This window comes from Lolium rigidum, chromosome 6, assembly GCF_022539505.1.
Source record: "Lolium rigidum isolate FL_2022 chromosome 6, APGP_CSIRO_Lrig_0.1, whole genome shotgun sequence".
NCBI lineage: Eukaryota > Viridiplantae > Streptophyta > Magnoliopsida > Poales > Poaceae > Lolium > Lolium rigidum.
The window spans coordinates 232,108,888-232,120,051 of record NC_061513.1 but is presented as its reverse complement, the minus strand read 5'-3'; the positions used below and the strand labels follow the sequence as shown (position 1 = coordinate 232,120,051).

At 42.7% G+C, this 11,164-nt stretch overlaps 1 long non-coding RNA gene across 2 annotated transcripts; it reads left to right on the top strand.

Annotated features, from left to right (window-relative positions):
* The first annotated feature begins 2,332 nt into the window (after positions 1-2,332).
* On the top strand, positions 2,333-7,545 carry LOC124660267. Of its 2 annotated transcripts, none has more exons than XR_006989826.1 (3): positions 2,333-2,586; positions 2,677-7,348; positions 7,505-7,545. It is a non-coding gene; the product is annotated as an uncharacterized LOC124660267 (long non-coding RNA). The 2 variants fall into 2 exon arrangements; XR_006989825.1 differs by lacking the exon at positions 7,505-7,545 and having other exon boundaries at positions 2,677-5,770; positions 5,960-7,476.
* Positions 7,546-11,164: the final 3,619 nt, after the last annotated feature.

Below are 11,164 nucleotides of genomic sequence, written 5' to 3'. Positions count from 1 at the left end.
CATGGGAAGACTGGAAGTAGAGATTATCAAAGATAAAAGCATCAAAGTTATACCACAGTTAATCACATTTTGGGACAAGCATATTATACTAAGAATGACAAGTTGTGCTCTCAAGAAAGTGCTCAAAAAAAGGATGGTGACTCAATGTAAAAGTAAAAGATTGACCCTTCGCAGAGGGAAGCAGGGATTAACATGTGCTAGAGCTTTTCATTTGTAAAACGGGAGTAAAATTATTTTGAGAGGTGTTTGTTGTTGTCAACGAATGATAGTGGGTACTCTAACTACCTCGTCAACCAGACTTTCAAGAGCGGCTCCCATGAAGGACGTTATTTCTACCGGCAAGGTAAATCATCCCTCTTCTCTTTTGTTTACACATATATTTTAGGTTCATTATGGATGACACTCCCCCCAACCTTGGCTTACACAATCCATGGCTAACCGAATCCTCGGGTGCCTTCTATCAATCACATACCATGGAGGAGTGTCTATTTGCAATTTAAGTTGCTTACTGATAAATCAGAGCAAAACATGTGAAGAGAATTATAAATGAAAGTTGATTAATTGGGGATGGGAACCCCGTTGCCAGCTCTTTTTGCAAAATTATTGGATAAGCGGATGTGCCACTAGTCCATTATGAAAGTCTGTCAGGAGTAAACGACAAGATTGAAAGATAAACACCACATATTTCCTCATGAGCTATAAAACATCGACACAAATTGAGAAGTACTAGGAAGTTTCGGCACGGCGGCACGCCGTGCCTGTGGCGGTATGTTTTGGGTATTCATATTTGACTTTGGTTAGTTTTAGCATATTTTTTCATTACTTAGAGAGTTGTGTATTAGAAAAGGGTCAATTGACTGTAGTTGATGGATTTTTAGCAACTTAGCTGTGAGATGAAATGCTGACGTTTTTTGTTGTAGGCTTGTAGCGGTACATTTTTTTAAATGAAAATAGAAATCTATGATAGTACTGAGTCGAAGTGAAAGAAGATAGTGGATGATGTAAGCGATGCTGCCAAGAAAGTTGTTTAATTTCTTTTTTTAAACAATTACACGGAGTAGAAAGGAAAATACTCCGTAGCCGCTTATAGAGGAGAACTAACAGAGACTAACTCACCAAAACTGTAAATGGTGAGTTCATTCTCCCGAAAACGTTTGTTCAGTTGATTTTGCACTCACGCAGAATAGAAAGTGTAAATAAGAATTGAAAAAATGAAATTTAATTCTCACGGGAGAATTCATCAATAAACACATATTTAGAGGATAGTTAATGCTCCGATTGAGCATCACACAAAATAATTTCGACTAAGAACGAACATTAACTAATAGCCACCGCCGCACGACCTAATTTTGACTAAAATTCAGCCCCGAGGGCCTCTATGCGCGGTGGTGGAGGTGGTGGTGGAGGAAGGCGAGGCGGCGGACGCGTCGAGCTCCTACTCCGAGTTGAGCTCGACGATCTCGAGCTTGACGCGGTAGATGCGTTCCTCTCGGCGCGCCACCTCGTACTCGCGGACCTGGCGGACGACGTCGGGCTCCTCCTGGCGCCGGCGTGTTCGCGCCTCCGCCTCGAACACGGCCGCCACCTACGCGATGACGGCGTCCTCTTCCTGGTCGTCGTGGACGTAGTCACCAGCGGAGAAGAGAGGCATCCGCGCCAGTGCCGCGTCCTCCTCCCCCTCCTCCTTCTCCTCCGAGCTATCGTACACAAGCGGGCAAGGGGGCGGCACGACTCGCCGGAGGAGGAGCCCTCACCGCCGTTGGTGTAGCGCGCGAGCTTCCCCGGGGCGTGAGGCCTCAGTTCGTCCACCGGCGAGTGCTGCGCTTGCGCGTGCCCTCCGAATGGTTCCATTTGCGACGCTCCACCTCCGTGCGAAAAACGGGGGGCCGCGGCGGTGAGTCTCCGCCGCCCAAACCACCACCTCCCCTAGCGGAGCTTCCGCGGCTAGCCATGGGGAGGTCGAGGTGCAGCGAAACGGTGCTGGCGACGCGACGATTTCTCGTCGGAGGAGAGAAACTTTTATGGATCGGATCGGGCCAGCGTTTCGGACTCTGTTATGCGACGCATTCCGGCGGCATTTACGGGTTTGGTTAGAGTTGTTCTGATGGGCCTCGTACTCAGTTGTAACCGGTTCGGTTAGAGTTGTTCTGATGGGCCTCGTACTCAGTTGTAACCGGTTCGGTTAGAGTTGTTCTGATGGGCCTCGTACTCAGTTGTAACCGTCCGTACAGTAGGCTGATTTAATAGATTCGGCACAGATACTTCATTCGCCTTGGCTCAAAAAGAAAATCTATTTTTGATGTCAGAAAAAAAAATCTATTTTTCTGTCATTTTTCCGGCTCCTGTTTATGTGGTTCAAAAGCTTTTTCTCCTCAACTCATTTTTCTGTGGCAAAATGATGGTGATGTGGGATGTAGGGCTTCTCCTAATCGTCTTCCTCCTCTACTCAGTGGAGATATGTTGCTTCCTCCTCTAATCAATCGAGATCTGTTGCTTCCTCTTGTTTTCCGGCTCTCGTTTATGTGGTTCCAGAGCCATTTCTCTTCAACTCATTTTTCTATGGCAAAATGATGGTGATGTGGGCTGGTAGAGCTTCTCCTAATCGTCTTCCTCCTCTAATCAGTCGAGATCTGATGCTTCCTCCTCTAATCAATCGAGATTTGTTGCTTCCTCTAGGCCATTATGCCGGTTGAGCAGGAGGCAAGATTCTGAGAGCGGTAATGGCGGGTGCGTGTGGGGATCCGATGCTGATAGAGATAATTTCTACAGAGCACAACCGCCCTGGCCGTGCGAACAGAGACCTCGATGTTCAAGGTGAAGCGGAAGTGCTCGGCTCCGGAAGAAGAGACATCGGTAGGCAACACAGCAAGTGAAGCAAACCTTCTGTAGAGGCTGTCCTCTCGGTCAACGCCACTCATCGTCACACATGTAAGGTAAACATGCTCTGCTGTGTTATGTATAGAATCGATGCAGCTAGCGATGTCCCATCAAACCAAATCCAGATGTTTTCGATGGAACGGCATATACACAAAAGGACATGGGATGCACAAGTGGAACTACTGACCACATCATATTATGGAACAAAACGCTGATGAAAATAACTAACATAACTGCACTATATGTAGATAGTGTTTTCTAAAGATGCATCAACTCTTGCAGGTTTCTTAAGCATTCAATATTTGCAGCTATCATCGGTAGATATCTGAACTTAGCTGTCTGAGCATCACCTGGGTCCTCCAATTAGGCTTGAACAGTCAGTTCCTAAGCCCTGCAGTTAATTTAAATAAGCAATGCTTACTCTGTGCATACCTATGGAAATCGTTGCATCAATCGGTATCCAGAAACCTACCATAGCAGCACTTGGGAAACATTACCCTCTAGAATAGCGGCAACCTGGAAAACAGAAAACAATGAAAGGTAGAGTAACACAAGGCAGAAAAATGAGCCACTGAATGTGATGTAACTTCACCTAACCTAAGCTGCATTCGTAACTCCATCAACTGCCAGAATCAACCTTAATGACACATATTCACAGTTCATGCCGGCAAATAGTAAAAATGAATTTCCTGCATATAGTCATGCACTCCTGCTCCTGGATAATTGCCAAATAATCAGTTGCTGCATCGTGTAAGGCAACAAAAAATAATACTCTGGATAATTCATAAAAACTCAACACAGAAATAGGGCCATAAAGAGAAAATATAACCAGCCTAAGCATGGTCTGACCTACAATAACCTTGATTTAAACTGAAAGGCAAGCATATCTATGTTGGCAGATAAGGTGTCTGCATAACATCTTACTTGCAACAGCTAATAGCACAGAATAGGGACACATGTAGAACTACATAGCTGAGCTTCAGTGCATGTAACATGTAGTAATAGAAAGTACAGGTTTTATAGTAATCCACTGTTGAAAGGTCAGGTGTCTCCCTGCGCTGGCACTGCTGGCGAGAGTTCACCTTGCAACTCAGGAGAATCCAATTATTCCCTCTGCCGTCGTGGACGCAGAGTAGGAGGCGGCAGCTAATCATCTAGCTCAGTGATCTTCTCCTTATCATCCCCATTGGCACCAAATATATTCTTTATATGATAAAATTCGTTTTTTGTATCATAAATATATATCTGAGCATTCTTGGGAGTAGAAATGTAGGGTCATCATCTCGAGGAAGCAAATAAATAGTCTTGTGAGCGGCTACCCCATAAATTTTGAAAACATATGGACCAATTTGCAATATTAACACTCCTGTGAAGGTGAACACCGGTAGATGTAAAAGGAAACATGCAATGAGGGGTAATAAGCATTCATATGATTAGTGTAGAATGCTAAACTCTTATTTTTCTCTCAGAATACTGAAAGTCCCCGACATCCAGAATTGTTAAAAGTGTTGTTTCGGGTACAAAGATGACAAACTACACAGCGAAAACGGCACTCGATGTGAGAATCAAGCACAAGCTAATTCTAGAGTCCTTTTTTGTTGCAAATTTGTTTGAGAAAAAAGGGGTGTACCCAGGAAGAGTAAAAAAAATCTCAGCCTGGTATTTTATTACAGATGCATGGTAGAGATACTCAACACTTCAGATAGTATAAGAGTAAATGATCATAATTGTAATAAACATAGTACCTCGCGATAATGATGATGAAGTCTAGTTCACATCGACAGGTGTAGGAAGAGAACTCGAATCAAGATGTCACCCAACAGAAGAATCCAGCAGAACACTGCACAACACACATTAAGGTCTTGGAAAAATGGCAGAAGTAAATAGAATAAGTTAAATAGCAACGGTAAAAGCATCAAGAAGTAATTTGGTGTATAGTTCCGTAAAAATGTTGTGTAGAATTTGCTAACAAATGAAAAAAAATAAAAAAAATAGGAACACAAAAGGTGCGAAACTCATTAACTATTACAGAAATAACCCTCATGGTGCAGTCTAGAAACTGCTCTATGTTTCTGAAATAAAGGGATGGGGACAAAAACCATACTGGTAACTCAACAGCTATTGCAGACATAACCCTCATGGTGCAGCCTAGAAACTGCTCTTATGTTCCTGAAATAAAGGGATGGAGACACAAACCATACTTGAAGATAAATTCATAGGTGCCCAGCAAGTAGTTTTGTATAGTGTATAAACCTCGACGAAAACAATGACAATAGAAGCTTGTTGTTCAGAACAGGCCAGATTTATCTTCCAGCAGGCATACAATAGGCATGTTCAATGTTTTAACCTTTGAGCCTGTTGTTGACCTCTGAAACTCAAAAATATTGAATTTCTCATGTCAACAATGCAACACAGGCAGATAAAAATACTCTGCTAGTCATAAAAATCCCATTAGATAACCTGCAAGGCAACAGTTTCAAACTATACAATAGAGAATTTCTCATTATAAAAAACATAACATGGATGTAAACCACCATTTGAAATATACTAACTGGTCCTGCTGAACCTCTTCCTTTTAAAGCCTTATAATTGAAAATTATACCTTGATTCAAAAAAGGCATCACCGTAACTCATTCTGATACCTTGACAGTTCTTTACATGTGAATGGTGTAGCACTACCATATTCTTTTACAACAGATTCGTGAACTCTTTAGCCTCTAATCCATGCTTTGGAAGTTCTATCTAAAAAGAGTAGCAAGATGGGGATGGAGTGCTTGCTCACCAGCATTAGGAAGATGTAGTCGCCCTTGGGTGTGCAGGAGGAGAGGCAGCAGCGCCGCAGCTCATCTAGAAAATTGAGGAGGAGCACCTACAGTAGGAGGATGTAAAAAATGTGAGAATTCAGTTAGCTAGCCAAGTGAACCATTGTTCATATCCACTACAGCACACCTGAATGATACTCCCTCCGTTCCCTATTAATTGACTCTGATTGCGTACAAAGTTGTACTAAATCAGAGTCAATTAATAGGAACAGAAGGAGTATATTATAAAAATAATGCATTCTACTCATTTGATTGTGCAGATCAAGCCATGTTATGGCAAGAGTCTCCCCTACAGTTCAACGGCAACAATTGTGCAACATAAGAACAGACAGGAGGAGGGATTCAATACACATCGCATATGCTGAAGGATTTCTAGATCAAAACACAAATAAGGAACGGCGGAGGCAAGTTGGAGGAGTAGGAGAGTGGCAGCCACAAGTTTATTCTCCACCGGAGGCAGGCCTTCTCCGTATGCCAGTGCTTCATGTCCATGTTGTCACCTGCAGCAAAGTGGAGAAAAGTGGCAGTGCTTCCTGTACATGTTGTCACCTGCAGCAAAGTGGAGAAAAGTGGCCGCGGGTGCAAGATTTGATGACCTGCAGGCAGCTGCTTGCCATTTTGGCGAACGCAACCGCATGGAAACGTGGCCAAGTCGTGGCCCGCCGCCTCAATCCCTGGAGCAAGGTCCTCATCCATATGCACATGGTCGAGCACCCGCCTGCTCATAGTCCTCGTCCAGATGCCCCTGCTTGCTCGATGCAAAGGTGCAGGAGGCTAGATAGAAGGAGGCCTACCTCCCGGGCAGCCGTGGGTATGGTCACCACCAGGGTGTGCACTCGTCAAGAGGGCCTGATGATGTGCAATGAGAAAAACCACCAGGGTGTGAATTACAGGGATAAAACACAGAAAACAAACTAGAGGGAGCGGCGCTGGGCATGATCACCATCAGGATGTGGACTCGCCAAGAAGGCCTGATGATCTGTAATGAGAAAAAACCCATCAAGATGTGATACAGTGAACAAACCAGAGGGAAGAGGCGCATCGACCTGGACATCGTTGAAGTGCCTGAGGCCTGCGTAGCGTACGCCGGGAGGAGGCGGGACCACAGCAGCAAGGCACGATCACCACTCCATCCGGCTGCTCCGCGCGTCCTCTCCTGTTGGCGTCAGCATCTTCCTCGGCCTGTTGGCACAACTCTCAGAGGAGCAACGGCTGGGAAGAGCGGCTCCTAGGAGGGTGCAGGTGGAGGTGGAAATCATCCAGGAGGGGGCGATGAATGGAGATCGGCTAGGGAGGGAGGCGGTGGAGGAATGATGGAGAAGTGTGGAGAGAGAAAATTCTAGAGACCCGATCGTATCGTGGGCAAGTAGCACCGCTTTCACCGCTTTGATCGAGTCTAAAAAGTAAATCGGAAAACCGGAGATTAACGGGACCCATCGATGAAGCAATGCGCAGGAACCGGAAACAATCGGGATAAACGTTCCCGGAGAAGAAGGATCTACCGGTGGATCCAGCCTGCTCCCGGTAAATAGGAACTATATAAGGGAAATAAAAGAAAAGAAAACGAAATAGACTCCCGCTGGAGTAACACGTGAACAGTAAAAACCGGACGTGTCAATGCCTGATTGGATAGACGGAGGACGAATCAGGTACCAAAACTCTACCATCGCGGCAGAAGGGGTTAGCTTTTATATAGTGTATAATTTTGAAGGTTTAAAGGTAGCACATGAGAATTTACTTGGAATGGTTTGAAATGCCATGCATAGGTATTTATGGTGGACACTTTGGAATAACTTGGTTTTCAGGGGTTTGGAAGCACGAGCAGCGTTCCCGTTCAGTACAAGTGAAGGCTAGCAATAGACTGGGAAGCGACAATCAAGAGAGCAATAACCGGCATAACCATGCTTGCGACAAAATAAATTAACGGAAGCATAAAAGTGATACAAGAACTCTGAGGTAAAGTAAATCATCGAGGTTTAATTGACTTTTGTTCAGTCATATGCATGCGTGAGCATGTGCCAAGTTGATTCAAGTGAATTATTCAGAGGAGGATACCACAATGTCATACATATCTATGAATAAACCAATGCAAGCAAATATTTATGATATGCTACTCATATTAATAAATTGGAGCTAAGCATGAGAGATCATGAACTACTTGACTTTCTTAAATGACATATACCTCACATGAACCAACTAAGCATGCTCACATGGATGAGTATATGTAAAAAATGAAAACAAATAGAGTTCATACCAGCCTCTCACCACAGTCGAATTGTCGTAGATCGTCATTATTGCCTTTCACTTGTGTAGCTTGAATAATATGAAATGAAAGCCAAGCTCCAGCCACCGAAGACCAATGAACTCCATAATGAACTTTACAAAACCAAAGAAGAAGAGCGAATATTTTTGGTGTTTTCGAATTGGAAACAAGAACAAAAGGAAACAAGCAAACAAAGCAAAATCTTTTTGGATTTTCTTATAGCAAACAAACGATAGCAAACAAAGCAAAATAGGAGCAAGAAACCAAAAGAAACAAATGGTAAAGAGAAACAACAGAAATATTTTTGGTCTTTTTGTGTTTTAGAAAAGAAACAAAGCAAAAACAAGAAGATGAAAACTAAAAGAGTCACATAAACACAAAGCAACAGAAATTCGTCAAACTTGACAGCAGTACAATAATCAATTTTTAAGAAATTCTTCCGCTTCTCAGCTCGAAAAGTGTTCAACTAATGAAAGTTAGATAACAACCTGGGGAACATGCACAAAAATTGGCTTCGTAAAATAACGTTCTGGCTGTTTTTGAGAATTTTTTTGGTATCAGTCCAGAATCTGTTTTCAATCAGCACTTCCCCAAATATCATCTTCCTCTTATTAGAAAACCACTTTAAGAAGCTAAACAAGCATGTACAAGTATCCAGGAACTATAATATACAATGAATGAGTGATGCCGGTATACCTCCCCCCAAGCTTAGGCTTTTGGCCTAAGTGGAGATCAATCTAAAGCATCTTGCAAAACAAACAGTACTACAGCAAGTAAAACAAGTGGAGGAAGAAAGAAATGTTGTTTAGCTCCTCTATGCATATAAAATGTACTTGTTAACAAGGTTGATCAAGTCTTGCCACCAAATAAATCTTACATGACATAAGAAGAAATAAACCTCAAATCAATCATGTTACCTTGTATTGAATTGATATGGATCCAATCATAATACTTTGATAACCTTGCTTAGGCTCATATATAGGACAATCAATAGTTCCCACTTTGATGGTTCTCAAATTAGAAATTGTATTAACTCCACATACTTTATCAATCCTCTTGGGAAAATAAACGGTATGCTCCTTGTCATCAACATTGAAAGTAACTTTTCCTTTATTGCAATCAATAACAGCCCTTGCGGTGTTAAGAAAAGGTCTCCCAAGAATAATAGACATATTATCATCTTCAGGCATTTCCAACACAACAAAATCAGTTAATATTAAGCAATTATTAGTAACTTGAACAGGAACATCCTCACATATACCAATAGGAATAGCAGTAGATTTATCAGCCATTTGCAAAGACATATCAGTTGGTATCAACTTATCTAAATAAAATCTCTTATAAAGAGAAAAAGGCATAACACTAACACCTGCTCCCAAATCACATAGAGCAGTTCTAACATAATTATTCTTGATGGAACAAGGAATAGTCGGTATACACGGGTCGCCAAGCTTCTTTGGAACTTTGCCATTGAAAGAGTAATTAGCAAGCATAGTGAAAATCTCCTCATTAGGAATTTTCCTTTTGTTAGAGACAATATCTTTCATATACTTTGAATAAGGAGGCAATTTAATAGCATCAGTCAAAGGGATTTGCAGGAACAAAAGTTTCATCCAATCACAAAATTTATTATAGTGTTCTTCTTCCTTTGATTTTAGTTTCTTAGCAGGAAAAGGCATTTGCTTTTGAACCCAAGGTTCACTTTCATTACCATGTTTCTTAGCAATAAAATCTTCTTTAGTATACTTTTTATTTTTAGCATGCTTTTCAGGTTCATCTTCAACCTCTTCTTTATCAGAAGCATCATTCTTATCATTATCTTTATCATGTTCATTACCACTTTCGGCTTCAAGCATCGAAATAGAAATACTATTAGGATCATTAACAGGCTCAGAGGATTCTACAACAGTTTTATGTTTCTTTTTCTTTTTCTTAGAAGGAGCACTAGTTTTAGTTCGTTGAGAATCTTGTTCAACTCTTTTGGGATGCCCTTCAGGATATAGAGGATCCTGGGTAGAAAAACACCGCCTCTAGTTGTTACTTCATAAGTGATACGTCTCCAACGTATCGATAATTTCTTATGTTCTATGCCATATTATTGATGATACCTACATGTTTTATGCACACTTTATGTCATATTCGTGCATTTTCTGGAACTAACCTATTAACAAGATGCCGAAGTGCCGATTGTCTGTTTTCTGCTGTTTTTGGTTTCGAAATCCTAGTAACGAAATATTCTCGGAATTGAACGAAATCAAGACCCAGGGGCCTATTTCGCCACGAACCTTCCAGAAGACCGAAGAGCATACGAAGTGGGGCCACGAGGTGGCCAAACCACATGGCGGCGCGGCCAAGAGGGGGCCCGCGCCGCCCTGTGGTGTGGGCCCCTCGTCAGCCCTCCGACTCTGCCCTTCCGCCTACTTAAAGCCTCCGTCGCGAAACCCCCGAGGCGAAAAACCACGATACGGAAAACCTATCGAGACGCCGCCGCCGCCGATCCCATCTCGGGGGATTCTGGAGATCTCCTCCGGCACCCTGCCGGAGAGGGGATTCATCTTCCGGAGGACTCTACACCGCCATGGTCGCCTCCGGAGTGATGAGTGAGTAGTTCACCCCTGGACTATGGGTCCATAGCAGTAGCTAGATGGTTGTCTTCTCCTCATTGTGCTTCATTGTTGGATGTTGTGAGCTGCCTAACATGATCAAGATCATCTATCTGTAATACTCTATGTTGTGTTTGTCGGGATCCGATGGATAGAGAATACCATGTTATGTTAATTATCAAGTTATTGCATATGTGTTGTTTATGATCTTGCATGCTCTCCGTTATTAGTAGAGGCTCGGCCAAGTTGATGCTAGTAACTCCAAGAGGGAGTATTTATGCTCGATAGTGGGTTCATGCCCGCATTGACACCGGGACAGGTGACGAAAAGTTCTAAGGTTGTGTTGTGCTCGTTGCCACTAGGGATAAAACATTGATGCTATGTCCGAGGATGTAGTTATTGATTACATTACGCACCATACTTAATGCAATTGTCTCGTTGTTAGCAACTTAATACTGGAAGGGGTTCGGACGATAACCTCGAAGGTGGACTTTTTAGGCATAGATGCGGTTGGATGGCGGTCTATGTACTTTGTCGTAATGCCCAATTAAATCTCACTATACTTATCATGACATGTATGTGCATTGTTATGCCCTCTC